Here is a 15952-nt window from a genome sequence, read left to right as displayed (position 1 = left end):
CCTACATTTCCTTTTAAAGATTCTCTCTGCACTAGGCTTCAGGAGGCTGATGCAGGAGGATCACAAGTTCAAGGACAGTCTGGACCCCAGAGAAAATACAAGACTAGCCTGAGCAACTTAGTGAGACTCTGTCTTAAAAAAGAAAAGAAAAGAAAAGAAAGAAAGAAAGAAAGAAAGAAAGAAAGAAAAAAGTGCTGTGAAGTGGTCTCCTAGGCTCAATACCCACTGCTGCAAAATACACTGGGAGGAGGGGGAAGTTTCTTTGTGGTCACTTGGGTGTCACGTTGAGAGTCAGAGCTTCAGCATATGTGCTGGGGAAGGGAAACACAGTTCAACCTAGAGTATGTCCACAGTAGAAATGTCATGGTGTGTCTTGGAACTGGCTGGCGAATGGCCCACTAGAAACCCAAGGCCAACGGCAGGTCCAGGGAAAGCAGAGTAAAATAGTTGGACTAAGGGGGCTGCCCTCACCCATCTGTGTGTGGTAAGCAGGGGTCAGAGTGGCCAGAGGTACAAGAAGTCCTTCTATACCTAGAAAAGCCGAGTCATGGGTTCGGTTTCAAAATCCCAGACACAGCATGTCAGCGAGATAAGCTGTCCTTATCTGAGACTGTAAACACAGCAGGCCTTGCTGTCAGGCTTACAGGGTCAGGAAGACCTGTCTGGTGTCGATGTTTATGTTTTTGTATGCAACAGCTAAAAAGGGGACACCTGGTTATTTAAAGAACTGGCTTTAAGAAATGTACTGATTCAACAAATAGCTAACAATACACACTTGGCAAACTGTTTGATAACTGTAACCTTACATTTTGTGCAGGGGAAAAAATATGGAGAAATAAATTATGAGTGTTTAGTTAAAATAACCCCACATAAAATCTGAAAAAATCTTAGCACTATCACTAATCAGTGTCTAATTTTGTCTCGTGGGGTCTACCTCTATTATAAGTGGGAAACACAAACTAAGTCTGCTGGGCTGGGGCATGTTTTATACGCCAGCTTTTTTTTTTAAAACATGTAATTTGATTCTGGATTTCATTCGTTTGAATATAAAGGTGTTGGAAGGTAAGTGAGAGCTTACAGGTCTGTCCTACGCAGCTTTCTCACATTTCTCACAGGTTGTTTCAGGGCAAATGAGCCTTAAAACTCTTGCAGAGTAAATACACATCAGTCACTGCACGGCTACATCTTCCAGAATTGTCATTGGCAAAGGTTAGTTTCATTACGACAGGTTTCAGTGTGATGAGAACGCTACAAACCCTAAAGCAACTTTCATTTCAAGGACAAGGTTTAAAGAGTGTGTGTGTGTGTGTGCAGACAGACATATATAAATGCAAGGAATCTGTCTGGTTAGCCTTCAGTGTTGAGGGAAACAAATAAAAACAACACACACAATCAGTTCCTGGACTTATTTTATTTCATTATCAATTTCAAAAGTAAATAATAAATAAGCTGAAGTCACTCACAACTGCTTCCTTCTGTATCGGAGACACACCCCTCAGACCTCTCCTCAGCCGATAGTCACATATATTCAGTTTTCCTTCAGTGAGGCAAACTTCCTGAACGCGGCTCAGGGCTCTGGCTGTGTTTGTTGATTTCTTGTCGTGCTACCTTGAGCAGCTTTTCCCTCCAAATCTGTTTTTAGCCCCAGATGGCCATGATTCACCCACCCATCATCAGCTGACCATTCTGACTGGACTGACCAACCGTCCGTCCGTGTAACCCTTTCTCTCCGCGGTTACCACAATATCCCAACCACAGTCTATGCCAGGGAGAAAATTACAAGGCGGGGGGGGGGGGGGGGGCAGGCAGGGGGGAGGAGGGAGGGAGACCAGGGCAGGAGCCAGCTGATCCTCTCATGGGGCCAGATTAAGGAACAATAAATCCCAGCCAGATTCTTCAGCTTCCTCTGGCTCCTGCTGTCCACAGAAGGCACTTGGCTCCCTACCACCACCTGAGAGACGCCAAAGCTCTCACAACCTCCAATTCCTTCCTCACTCTTCCAGTCTGAGGGGACTCTCCAAGCTAAGGGAGGCCGTGGGGTGGAAGGCCCAGAATTTATTTTCTATATTCATTGTTTGTTTGTTTGTTTATTAGAAGCAAAAGAGACAAACCTCCTGCAGGCCTGTTCTTTTTAAGAGCCTTACAAGGTGGTCTATTTATTTTCTGTTTCCCAAGCTGAGCGACATGACATGGGTCTTTCCGCTCCCTCCACAGCAAGGAGCACCCACCCTTCCACCACGCTGTCTTGATCACTCATGTCTATGGCCCTTGGTCCAATATCCGGGTAGAATAATGTGACATTCAGAAATTCTTGGCCCTCCTGCTTGTGCTACAAATGCTTCAAATATCACAGAAGGAAGGAAGGAAGCGGCAGAGAGGTTTGATTCTAAAGTCAAGTTGCTCTCCTGAGATTGCCCGTTCTGTGCACGGCGGAGCATTCTTCAACCATAAGAACTGAGCCCTTAAGCCTCGCCATCCCCTTCTCAACCTGCCTCTCCCTGCTGTGGTTTCAATGTTAAACTGTCCTCCACAAGCTTTCCTGCTCTCCAGCTAGGTGAGGAAGACGGTGTGTTAGGGAGGTTGTGGCGTGCCTAGGAAGAAAGTGGCTCCCAATAGGGGCAAGACGTGAGGGCTGCAGCCCATCCAGTTCTGCCCTGGCATGCTTTGCCCCTTTGTCCACTGAGACATGACCACTTGTACCACAAACTCCCCATACTGCCTTGCCTTCCCACTGTGATAGACTACACCCCCCCCCTTACATCTTGACTCAAGATAGAGTGGCTTAAGTGAGGTAGTCTATCATAGCAATGAGAGGAAAAAGGCTACTATGCCTTCCCTCCCACACTCACCAGCCTTACATGGGTTCTCAGAATGACCAGGTGAGCTTGCTGATGGTGCTCGTTTTTTTTTTTCAGGCCCCACCCTTCAGAACTTCCTTTAGGAGACATAGGTAAGACCTCAAGAATTTGCATTTGTAACTTCAGATCATTTGGTTCTGAACTGAGACTTAAGTCTAGGACCACACTTACTCAGTGGCTAAGTCAACCAGGCCTGGTCTAAATCTGAAGAGGGCCCTGTATTTTCTAAAACATTTACAAATAGATCCTATTATTGTAGTCTCTTAGTATAGCTTAATACCTTGTTGAAGTAAACAATATGTTTTGGGGCTTGTATAATTGCTTTTTTTTTTTCAATTCAGTAACAGTTCTATTATCTACGTTATGTACCCAAGGATGTGAGATCGAGAAAAGCTCTGGCCCCCAAGAGCTCACAGATCTATGAAATCCACAGTTACAGGATGCTGGCAAGTCACAATTACAAAGCCGGGCACAGGTTGCTCTGCGAGAGCCGAACAAGTGCATTGCCTGAGACAACGGTAGGCAGGCTTCTTGAAGATGGACTCAAAAAGACTCTTGATAAAGAGGAAGATTAACCACTCTGAGAGATAAGAGAGGCATGGGCAAAGCTCAGGGTAGAGGAGGCCAGAAGCACACTCAAGCTGCTACGAGGAGAAAGCACATTGGAAGTGGGGGCTGGAAGGCAGGGCAGCGTGTCAGTTTGTTTCAGCCGCCATAGGGACATGCCCTAGTGCATACCATAACATGCCATGGAAACAGACCAACTGACACATAAACAACAGAAACGTATGTTCTAGAAACTAGAGAGCCTAGATCAAAGAGCCCGCCAAATACGGCATCTGGCTCCAGACCGTCTCCTCATTCATACACAGCAGGATTGTCGCTGTGGCCCTCTATGGTGGAAGGAATGAGGAAGGTCTCTGTCACCTCCTTTATTACGAATGTTCATCCAATTCATGAAAAACCAGACCTCACGGCTTAGTTACTTCCCAAAGGTCATCTTGGCTTTGGTAGTGAAGATTTTCACATAAAAAATTTGAGGGAGGGACCCAAACACCCAGTGCATTCTGTTTGTAGCTCAAGGGAGGTGGTGTGTCAGTCAGTCGCTATTTGCTGTTTAACCCTGAGGGGCTACTAGAAGGTTCTGGTGTACTCAGAGGTGGATTGGATCAGGCAAAGCCCAGCATTGATTACCTGACATCACCACACTTAAACGCTAAAGCTCAACAGAGCAAATGTCTGAGACTGCATGGCCCTGTGACCCTGGGTACCTTTTTGTTTGTTTGTTTGTTTGTTTGTTTGTTTTTCGAGACAGGGTTTCTCTTTCTCTATATACCCTTGGCTGTCCTGGACTCACTCTATAGACCAGGCTGGTCTCAGACTCACAAAGATCCACCTGCCTCTGCCCCTGCCTCCCAAAAACCTCAGCATTTCTACTGCACATGGACATAGCGGGCAACCAGAACGGGATACAGCAGCCTTGGGCTGTGTGACTCTTCAAAAACAGCCTTTTGCCAACAGAAACAAAGAAGATGCTATGGCTGGCATGATTCAGTTTGGTTTATTTCCTTGTTTTCAAATGCTTCTTCCCTTTGTGAAATCTGTCCCCTGCTCAGACTCTGCGAATCCTGCTGGATTCTGCAAGTCATTCTAGGACAAGCCATTTCTGGCTTCGAGTATAGTTAGCTGCAGACTCTGACAGCCTGCAGATCTAGCGCCTCAGACTCCAGCTTCCTGGCATCCCAGCCTCCAAACCCTGTTTTCTGATCCTAGGAATTAGAGCAAATTACAGCCCAGAGCTGCTATGTGGTTGCCTGAAATCTATAGATGACTGAAACACTCCCTTTTCTGCTAAGCATTGTGATCATTTAAACTCAAGTGGCTGGCAAAGACCCCTTCTTTGATGGCCTCAAAACCATCCCGCCCAGGCTTCTAGACACTTCCCGCATTTAACAGGTGAGAAACAGTGTCCCTGAGAGGCTGACAAATCAGAGCAGAACGCGGACTGATGCTGGGATAAAAGACCTGTTTCTAACCCTGGCATGGTACCGTTTCCTATGGCATTCAATTAGCAGTTCAGAGGCCTCTGCTAAATAAACTAGGGACTTAGAGGTGTGATGGCCAACAGGCCCCAGAACCTGAGGGAGGTGAAAGAGTCTGGGTACTGGTTGATGATAAGATTTGGTAGCTTAGAGAGTAGGTAGCCTTTAAGAGAGATGCTGGGGCGCTGAAGAGGTAGAGTAGTGGGCAGAGCACTTGCCTTCACTGTGGGAAAGAGCTGAGTTTAGTTCCCTAGAACTTGTGGGGAAAAAAAGCCAGACAGACACAACAGCATGCATTGGTCATCCCAACAACGGCAGGATAGAAGATGGAAACAAAGAAATTCCTGGTGCTTCCTGTCCAGATAGCCTACACTGCCCAGAGGTAGGCCAATGAGAGTCCCTGTCTCAAACAAAAGGCACGTGCAAACATATGCACGTGCATGCCCATAAATGTGCACACATCTTGTGTGTACATATACATGTACCCATGCATGTGCATGTGTACACACACACTCACACGCAATTTTACAAAAGAGGATGGCAGAATCCTTTGTCCTCAAGTAGGTTGGAAGGCCTCCAGGTGCAGTGTAGCCTGGGTTGGTTCCTCTTTGTAGAAATGTTGTTGTTAGCACACCTCTGGCACTGAGGGTGTCCTTAGGAGTACTTCACAGGAAGGGGGCGACCTGTTCCCACCTCCCAGGCTCTCTGACCAAGCTTTCTCCTGGCCCCATTATTGAGCAAAGGAGAACATGAACATGCAGCTCCTTGGAGGAACTGAAGAAGTGTCCCCGGCCTTAAAGAGATTTCACAGAAGGGAAATGTTGAAGACAGAAACCAAAAAAATCTCATTTTACAACTTTGAGTGGTGGGGGTGGGGGTGGGGGGATGGGGGCTGAGGGTGGGGTGAGGTAAGGTGGGGTTGGGGGCAGGGTGCAAAAAGAGTAGGAGGGGAGGCGTTTTTCATTGGCTACAGGCACCACATCAGAAATAAGTAAAGCTTGAGAACTCCAAACCACATGAAGAGACAACATGTCAACCTCAAGCAGGCTCTGAACACTTATCAAGCTCCTGGTAGAGGCGAAGTCTCCCCAGAGAAAACAAGCTCGGTGTTCTTTGCAGTCAAAAATCACCTTAAAAGAAACTTGTGAGCCCAAGAAGACAAAGCCCGCTGACATGAATGCCCAGCCATGCTTCCTTTCTCCACTCCCCAGCACAGGTCCAGACAGGAGGGGGCAGTCCCCACTGCCATCTGTGGACTGGAGGACCCAGGACCAGATGGGCAAAGAGGCAGCATAAGACTTAATGTCTATGTCTGGTCAGAAGAGACCCTAGCACCCAAGCACTGTCTAAGCTCTAAGAGGCGGCAGATTGACTCAGATGCCGGCAAGAGGCTCTGACATCTCTTACCAAAATGAGATTTGATATTGGATTTTCTGTGTTTCTTCAAGCAATGAAGACTCCTCCCATGGAGAAGGGTTCTGCCCTTGCAGAGAGAGTGTGACAAACTGCCATAACTGCTGGCAGCAGAGAGTTTAAAAGAAAAGCATCAGAAATGAGGAAAGCTGGTGCCAAGCAAACGCCAGGAGCACTGTCCATCGGCCCTAGTGGGAGCCAGCCTCACAGAGCCAGCACAAGCAGAGCCAGCAAGTCAGAGTCACTTACACTTGGCTCTCAAAGGCGTTTCGGTGCTTGTATTTCATTGTGGGTGTGACTGGCATGGTCTATAATTCACAACACATGAAGCCTCCGTGTAAGAACCCGAATCAGTGGGAGGTGGAGAGCCATCCAGTTTCTCATATCTAGCCTGCCCAATTAGCCCTCGACTCCACAAGGGCAGGGGTGGAGGCGGGAAAATGGCCGGATGCCCAGCTGATGAGAGCAGTCCAGGCGCCTACTCAAAAGAAATAGTCCTCTCTAAGCTGGTGGGGGAGGGGGGGGCGCTGTTAATCCTGCCAGGGAAGAACAGGAGCAAAGGGACAGATGAACTCAGATGCCCTTCTTTCCCAGGACTGGGCCAAGATAGAAGTGTAGCTGAAGGGAAGGACCAGGAGAGTCTGATGAACCTTCTCCTTGGCTTCTGTGTGAGCAGCAGCTCCAGGAGGGGCCAATAAAACCAGACACCCCAAAATGCTGTGGAGGCCAAGGAAAGTAGGAGTCAACCTTTTAGAAGTGAGCTCAACTTGCTTTTTGGGGGATGTAAGGAGAGTTCTCTCCGTATGGACCCAAGTATGGGGGTAGGCAGAGTGCAGAATAGAGTGGGACAAATCCTACAAATGCCTCTGTTCAGTGCTGGGTGCACATTGTCAGCCCATGGCCCAAAGATGACATGTGGGTGCTGCATTAAAGATGAGAGAAAGCAAAACATCACTGCCTATTAACACAGCCACCCAAAGATAGGATCACTAGCCAACTGCTCCTGATAAAGGAATTCCCAAGCCTGATCTTATATAGGTGATAAAGTAGGGAAACGATCCCATGCCCACAGTAGGCTAAAAATAGAAAAAGCATTGTGTGTGTGTGTGTGTGTGTGTGTGTGTGTGTGTGTGTACCTAGCACTGGCATAATGAGATGGATCAGAGGTCAAGGTACTTGCAAAGCCTGACAACTTGAATTTGACATAAAGGTTAAAGGAGAGAACCAACTCCACAAAGTTGTCCTCAGACCTCCACAGGCTCACCATAGTATATGCCCCCCCACTCATACACCCGTATCACGTGCACACATAAATACTTTTTAAAAAGGAACCTGTAGCCGGGTGTGGTGGTGCACACCTTTAATCCCCGCACTCAGCAGACAGTGGCAGGAGGATCTCTGTGAGTTCGAGGCCAGCTTGTTCTACAAAGCAAGTCCAGGACAGCCAAGGTTGCATAGAGAAACCCTGTCTCAAAAAACAAAATTTAAAAAAAAATGTTTTAAAAAAAGGAACCTGCGTGTTCCTAAAGAACATGTGTGTTTTACATTTGTCAGATGAATAAGGGTCCTTTCCCTGCAAAGAAGGATTGACCATGATGACCTTTATCCTCTTAAAAGATACATAAAGCCAGCAGGATGCCCCACTGGATGAAAGCGACTGACTTGTGAGCCTGACAACTGGAGTTCAATCCCTTGATCACGTGGTGGAGAGAGGAAGGTATTTCCCGAAAGTCGTCCTCTGACTTCCACACATGTGCCATAGCACACATGTACCTGCACCCACACACACATGCACAGACACACACATACATTTCCTGAAAGTTGTCCTGTGACTTCCACACATGCCTCATAGCACACATGTGCCTGCACTCAAACACACGAGCACACGCACACACATACACAAACATCTTTAAGTTGACAGATAATGACATAGGTACTGTGTATCAGCAGACTTATTCGGCAAGATCAACCAGTCTATAATCCCATTTTTCAATAAATGATTTTTTTCAACTTTGTCTCAGAAATTATGACACGAGTTGGCAATATGATTTCGTTAAAATGTTGAGGCTTTTGGGTGAATGTGGCTTGTTATTAAGTCAACACTGACAGGTTACAAGAAAAGCCCATGTTTTAGATGTGTTATGTTCTGGCATTAATCCAGAAGAGTCTCTCCTCTGAGTCCACTCATTAACCTGATACTTCCTCAAAAGGAAAACAGAAGCTTTATCATTTGGACAGACTCGAATGGTGGTGAAGTCAGGATGCAACTGCGGGGGTAGGGGGGAGGTGAGGGGGGAAGGGGGGAGCGGGCGGCAGTCTGACTTAGAAGCCTTTGCCTCTTGTACCACATCCTCAGCTGTCCCTGGGAGTGTCACATTTACATTACCAGGCCTGAAAGGCACTGGGTCCATATCATCCTCAGCCAGCCTCAAAGTCTACAGGGAGCGCTGAGCCACGGGGAGGGGGGGGGGGACTTGCCAAAAGCTTCCTGGGTAAATTTGGTGATGGAATCGGTCACTTGGCTCCGAACCCTGTGCTTTCTCTATTGATCTCACAGCCTTCGACCTCGGCATTGCCTTTACTACCCAACCACCAGCCACGGATGGGGAGAGACAGCCAGCTGAGCAGCACCCACACCCTCTGCTGAGAACAACAGACACCTCTTTAGAGCCTGCCAGCTCTGGATGTGACTCCCAGGCTGCTTAGGAGCCCCCCCCCCTCCACCCCCATCCCCCAACTCCACCCCACCCCACCTCACCCCATCCCCGTCCCACCAGAGTCAGGGCTGCTGCAGAACAGGCTGAGAGCTGAACTCCTCCCTTGGCCTTGGCCGCCATGCCTGCTCAGGCCGTGCCCAGAGGGAAGAGAGAGCCCTGAGGACAAAGCGGCATTGTGCCTGAGAGGAGGAGGGAGGGGAAATCAGAAAAGACTGCAGATTCTGGCAAATTTCTTCCTGCTTCTTACAGCTGTCTCACCCTCACGGCAAATCACAGGACCTGCTTGGAGAGGCTGGAGGCCGACCATCGCTGACAGCAGGCCAGAGCTGATTGATGGAGTTATTAGATTGCCCCCAGAGGATGGGAGCTTCATTTCGCCTGCATTGTATCACTTGATACAATGCCCCCGAGTGTGTATAGACGCCGTCTTATGACATTTCCTTTTAATTCCCCTCAAATGAGGACATTTAGAGAGAACCCAATAACATTTTTTTTTCTGAAAGGAGCCTCCACCCTTCTTTCTCAGAGGAGGAACAAAGTCATTTGTTTCCAAGGGGGCCTCGAAGCAAGCGGCTGGGGACGCAGGGGCCGGTGTAAAAGCATCTGCTCTCTGGTGAATTGGGTCTTCGTTTTACACTGTGGCTTTATTCTCTGGCCCTTTGACACAGCCAGCTGCCTTCACATTCCAGCTCAGAAACAGGCTGCCTTCAGGCTGTAACAGGCACGGGCTTCCAAAGCGCTCTCCCTGGATGACTCGTTAGCCTCTGAGAGCCTGTGAGAGCCTGTGCACCCAGAACTGCGGGGCCATGGACATTCACTCCCTCTGAGACTTGAACTCGGATGAAAAAAGGACCAAGCGCAAACACGAGCCTACTGAAGCCGCCTGCCTGCCTGCTTGCCGTAGGCCGGCATAATTGATTTCACAGGCGACCCCGTTTGGTTCCTATCTCGCTCAGGTTCTTCCTGTTATCAACTAAGCCAGTTTAAGGAAGTTACGTCACACGCCCAAGCTCTCTGCTCTGAAGCCCAAGGTGAGCACCAAAACATTGTATGTATGCTCACTTGGGGGCAGGAAGCCTCTCTCCTGAACCATCTGTTAAGCTGTTTAAAAAGTAAATAGCTTGGGCCAGGTTTCTTCCGTGGGGGTTTTCAACTCTATGTTCAAAAGGTAGAAAGGGGCCTTTTGTGGATTCTGCTCTTAGCCCGAAAGGTTACGAAAGGAGAGGAGATGAGTTGCTCCCAAGTGCCTGGAGACTTAATTCTCCTACAAAGCACAAACATCGAGGGGGAAACGTTTGGCTGAGCAGGTTTCCACGTGGCCAGTGAAGCAAAGCCCCAGTAAAACTAGTCACCAGGATTCTTTGCTGAGTGTTCTGGGCCCCAAGTCTGTTCATGGGCTACTTTTCTACTCGTATTATAAGAGTGCCTACATGAGCAGAGTATCTTGGGAGGGGGGTAAACATTCTCAGTGAGTGACAGCTCTGGGAACTCTCCGTGTGGAGCTGAACAGCATGCAAAATCACGTTACCCTTAAGACAAAGGACACCGAGTTTCCTTGGCCATCTCGATCCCCCTTCCCTTCCAGCTTGACGTTCCCCCGTTCCCTCCTCTCCCCTTCCTCCTTCCCCATGGCACAAAATAAAACGCTCAGAAAATGAAAGGCACAGCTGCCCCTTCTTCCCATTAGAACAATCAAGAATGATGGCGAATTTAATATATCTGATTAGAGAAACTCCAATTTGGTGCACTTGAATCAGCTGCCTTTGTCTTCGGCTCCTCATGGCCCAGTTTCAGTGGAATGTCCTCACTGTCCACAGCCAGCTCCCTCGGGCTGGGAGAACATTCCGCATTGGCCCGGCATGCCCAGAAATGGGGTAGCTATGCTGCGGCGGAAGATGCCAGGCCCACTTTGTCCTAATCAGAGGGAGTGCCACTTCATTAAAGCACGGTTGCTTGCTGGTGACCCTCAGAGCGGTAGGCTGAGGAGCAGGGGGGACGCTGTGGTCCTCTTTAGCAATGTTAATTTTTCACGGGTTTTATTACTTTCTTTGGTTGGTATTCACCACTGGTATTCAGGCCTGAATCCTGTACAAACAACCCCCCCAGTTGACTCCGGTGTCCAAGTTGCACAGATGAATTTTGGAGAAAGTAATCGCATTTACATATGGAGTCTCTTTCATTAAAAAACAAATAGAAACTCAAGGGAAATGGAAAACGTGTCCTCATCCCTCTCCCCAACCCCCACGCCACCCCCCCACCCCCCCACCCCACCCCACCCCACCCCGTAGCACTAAGAGATGCTGCCATAGTGTCTAGGTAGCACCCACTTTGCAGACTATTTGAAAGGTGTTTCTTGAGGCCTGGGGAGTACAGGCTTAGAAGACATTATTTGCTCGCACTTAAACTACATAGTGATTTCGTGCTGTCACTATAGACTCTAGATAAATGTCTGCTCTATGAGTAAGTAATAAATGAATTAAAATAACAAATGGTGTGAGTTGCTATCACAGATGCATTAGAGCTCTGCTGAACTCAGGGATTTCTCCGGATATACTGCCAATATGTTGAACTGCCATGGACTGGGCTACGCGAAGACTGCTAAACTCATTCCCTGCACTTTAATGAAGAAAAAAAAAAATTACGCCTCTCTTAGTATCCACCCCACACTGCCACCTTGCTTAGTCCCTGCCTATCCAGACTCTGCGGTAGGAAACCAAACCCAGGGGATGGGTAGCCAAGTTTGAAATAGCCTACAGGTTTCTGGGTCGCAGCACCCATGTCCAGCCTAGGAAGGGGCTCTGCTAGATTTGGGAAGAGTTTACCTAGGAAGAAGGGCATCCTGCTTTCCCTCAGGCCTTGCCAGGGAGTCTCTCACCCACACAGCAGCAGTGGGGGGGTGGGTGGGGTGGCTGGTGGGGCCACAAGGACCGCTTCATTTGGAGACCAACTGGCAGCCCGTCAGCTTGGCCTACTACAGAAGTCGGGGCCTCTGAGATGTTTTGGCCCCACACCCAAAAGCACTCTTGTCATGGGGCATGAAGAGCAGGCTTCCAGAAGGGCCTGTTTCCCAAGAGCAGCATGGACTTCCGGGTTCAGAGGGGTGCAGCCAAGGCCACCAGGAGATGTTCTGAGCTGAGTGGTGAGGGAGAGAGCGCCACATTATACTCAGCTACATAAATACGGTAACTCTAGTTTCAAAAACACAACAGAGGGCGAGCTGCATTCTACCTCTCCCTTTTCGGTGTAAAAGAAGTTGAGTTTGAAGATTCCTCTGGTATAAGAAGTAATATGAAAAGAATTCTGTATCCCATTACGGCATTGTGTTATAATAATGGAATGCTCTCCCCGCCCAATCTGGCTTGCTGTCCTCTGGACTGTGCCAACAACGATCTGGTTCCACAGCGTATAAGGGTGGCTGTGGGGACAGCCTCCAGAGCTGAGAGAGAGGCCTTGAATGCTTCAGGATGGCCCAATGGGCAAAGTGGGGCACGGATCCGCAGGTGCCCATCTGCATACACATGTGGGTATGGGGGTGAACACACGCTTGGTGCTGGGGTGCCTCTTCCCTCTGAGGGCTAATATGGACCTGTGTGGATAGTTACATACTTAATGGCTGCAGCTGAATGCCCAGCTCATTGTCTGGTGCAATACACAATGGGTTCCAGAAGGAGAAAACAAAATGCTCTTTAAGCAGTGAGCTGTGATCCGGGTAGAAATCAGGAGTCCGGAGCAAAAGATTTTCCTGAATAAACCAGATTGGTGGGGGAGGGGGGGAGGGGGGGCAGGGAGGGTTACTGTGGCCACGTTTTAAACCTGTTGGGTAATTACAGCTTGTCCCCTTGAGTGTAAAGATTTGACAAAAGTTTCTCTTAAATTGACCAGTTCACAGGGGCGTGCTAGTGACCAATGGGGAAAATGTTTATTTTTGAAGCCATCAAAGGCCTTGATGGTTCAGAAAGAGGAAAGGGTGACGGCTTCTTTTCCTCTCCCATTTAAACTCTGCAAGCAGGACTGAACTTCAGCTGTAGCGTGAAGGATCTGGGCACCATGTGAGAAAGGTCTTCCAGCAGGACGAAGTTCAGTCCTGCAATGTGTCACTGGAAAAAGATGCTAAAGCCCTGTCCGGATGGAAGGTGTCACCATCTGATGTGAGGGGCGGAGTCCTGCAAGTCTGCGGAAGCCACTGGCTGCTGAGGTAGCGATAGCTGGGGATGGGGGGGGGGGGGGCGGATAGGGGGATTTGTTTCTGTTGAGATTCTGAGTTGTTAGGCTCCCGTCATTTCCGTCATTTCCGTGTTCTCCGGGAATCACTCTGTTGGAGGCAGGGCACTTTTCTTTGTTTCCTTTTGAGCAAGTCCAGTGTCCCCAGGCCCTGCTTAATCTTGCCTTAGGAAATGCCCCTCGGGGTGGCCTCTTCCTTTCCTGTCAGGGTCCAGGCCATTTGGAGGGTTGAACAATGGCCGGGGAAGGTAGGGCTGGTTGAGCTTGCTGCTGTGTGCACTCCTGTGTATATGCATCCCTTTTCCTTTTCTCGACAGAACCCATTCAACTTTGAGTGTGTTTTGATAGCCAGGCCAATCCTCTTCCACACAGAGCAGTGTCAGAAAACCCAAGAAACTCTCAGAGCCAAGAAGGAAGTCATTACCGGTCTCCATGGGAGTATTCTAACTCCCAGATGTGAGAGTAGGAGGCCCCTACCCACGGGTGCACAGAGAGCTGGATACTAAACGAAGCTGCCCTAAAGCTGAGGGCCTCTCCAGATGCAGCCAGATGGGCAGGTCAACCTCGTCAGATTAAAGGGGATAAAAATGGCGCCCCTTCTCCGTTTCTTCGCTATTCTTCGGCCACAAACCAAATGCCTCCTTCAACCAAGCATCCTTACTGCACAGGAAAATGCTTGTTCTGCCGTGGTTAATAAACGCTAGCTGCTGAATGGGCGCATGAGCAGCTCTTGCCCAGACTCAGCATCAGAAAGCCATTAATAAATTCTAAGGCGGGTGTGGGGGGAGGGCGGGAATGAGAGGTAGTAGGCTAATGTTGCTAGTAAGAGGACTGTTGGGAGAAGACGAGTTGGTAGGTCTTGGTCCCAAAGGTTCAGAGCAAGTGAAGAGAAGGAATTACTCAGAAGGTTGCCTGCACTGTCCAGTGCTCACATTGCCGCATATGCATGAAAGTAAGGGCAACCCAGGCACAGGTCTGGATAAGGCCACCCAGGTCATGTGAAACAGGAAGGGCACGCAACATAGGGTGCCACAGAAGTAAAAACAACTCACAGGATGAGACTTCCAACACACTTGTGCTCGTAGCTGTACCGTTTGGAGTAAAGAGACTCTCCTGGAGCTGAAGTTGTAGGCTGAGCTCTATGCTTTTCTGGTGGGGAGGAGAGCCCGGTCTCCTCTGAGTCCTGCAAAGCCTGTGTCCATGGCCAGCTACTGAGCCTCACAGAGCACCCGAGGCGAGCAGCCAGCCCTGTGAGCATTAGCACCAAAACCTTCTCACCGAAAGTGACAATTGTTAGTGCTTTTGGTGAGGGCGATGCTCTGTGCTTTGTAAAGGGCCTATAAATTAGATTGTATAATAATTATAAAAATGCTTAATAATAATAATTGCATGTCTCTGATGGCAAAGAAAACTATAACTGTACATGGAAAAGGTAAAGGAAGGACGCACTCAGATTTGTAGCCTTTACAAGTGTCAAGAAACTGATGGTACAGCATTGGAATCTATACTCGGGGCACACTTAATTTATATTTAATATGTATATATCTGCCTTCTTGCAGCTTTTATTCAAAACTGCAGTACCCATGGATATTTTAAGGTTGCACTGAAATGTATATAATTCTTTTTTTTAAATGATTAAGACCATTCTTGACACATTACCACAATGCCTTGAGCCATCTCTGTTTTTTGAAAGCCAACAGCAATATCATCAGCAATCACTATTTTTGTCTCCCTTACCATCCTAGGGAGTGAGAGAGACCATAAAAGCAGCCAGGCCTCACATTTGCATCAAACCACAAAGAAAAGCATTTAGGAGGGACAGAACACGAGACAAACGGACAGGTTGAGGGAAGTGCTGAAACAGTATGATATCCCAGGGGGAACAGCTGAGGTTTTACCGCCACTACCGCCTCAGCCAGCTCGAGATGCACCTGCCGCCTCTGCTTTGGGTCTGCCTAGGATGCAGTCATCGAGTGATGCCACAGCAATAGCGCGCACATTAAGAACTCACTTTAAGAGCCCAACTGCTTCGTGAGGCTGAGCAGCGAGCATGTCACGCTGCTGCATGTCACACCAGGACACACGTAGCCAGCCATGGTGCAAGCTTCAGTGGGCAGCGGGGTGTTCACAGCAAGGAAGTGACAGTCCAGCACTGAAGGGTTGGTGGCGCATCCCTTTATTTTTAGCTTAAGAAATAAGTTATACCAAAAGTACCCTAATGTAAGCAGGCAATGGGGTGCTGGCCTGAGTCCCATCATCACAGATATATGGTAGCAGTCTGGTGCAAAGGCCTTGACGTGAGTGAAGAGGTGTGAGAGGGGAGGGGAGGCTTGGGGTATCTTTGTTCTGTTCACCTGATTTGACTGTAAACATAAAGTTATTTTGAAAAATACTTTTCTGGAGTAAGGGATGCATTGCAGTCCCTGGAATAAACATTGGGATATTACACATCCATGGATGCCGTCTTGGTGAAGAAGGGAATGAGGCAACACCAAACATCCAACTTCCAGTCAGCCTATCTATCCCAGCTTCTGCTCCGAAGAAAGTGACTTCCAAATTTTTGCTGTCAACCTGTTTCCTAGTTTCAAAGTAAGTATTTTAATTAACCAGGAATCATAAAGAATAGTTGACTTGGCCCTGCACCCGCGGTGTTTCTGAAACTACTTCCCTAATGCCATCTTGAACATTAGAATGCTAAGTC

At 48.4% G+C, this 15952-nt stretch overlaps 1 long non-coding RNA gene across 1 annotated transcript; it reads left to right on the top strand.

Moving 5' to 3' along the window:
• Positions 1–9214: 9214 nt before the first annotated feature.
• Positions 9215–15530, top strand: LOC311590313. The gene is made up of 3 exons (XR_014776825.1): positions 9215–10061; positions 13040–13225; positions 13569–15530. It is a non-coding gene; the product is annotated as an uncharacterized lncRNA (long non-coding RNA).
• Positions 15531–15952: the final 422 nt, after the last annotated feature.

This window comes from Acomys minous, assembly GCF_964271855.1.
Source record: "Acomys minous genome assembly, chromosome: 19".
Lineage (NCBI taxonomy): Eukaryota > Metazoa > Chordata > Mammalia > Rodentia > Muridae > Acomys > Acomys minous.
Note: the sequence above shows the minus strand (reverse complement) of the source record. Positions and strands in the feature narration are given on the sequence as shown.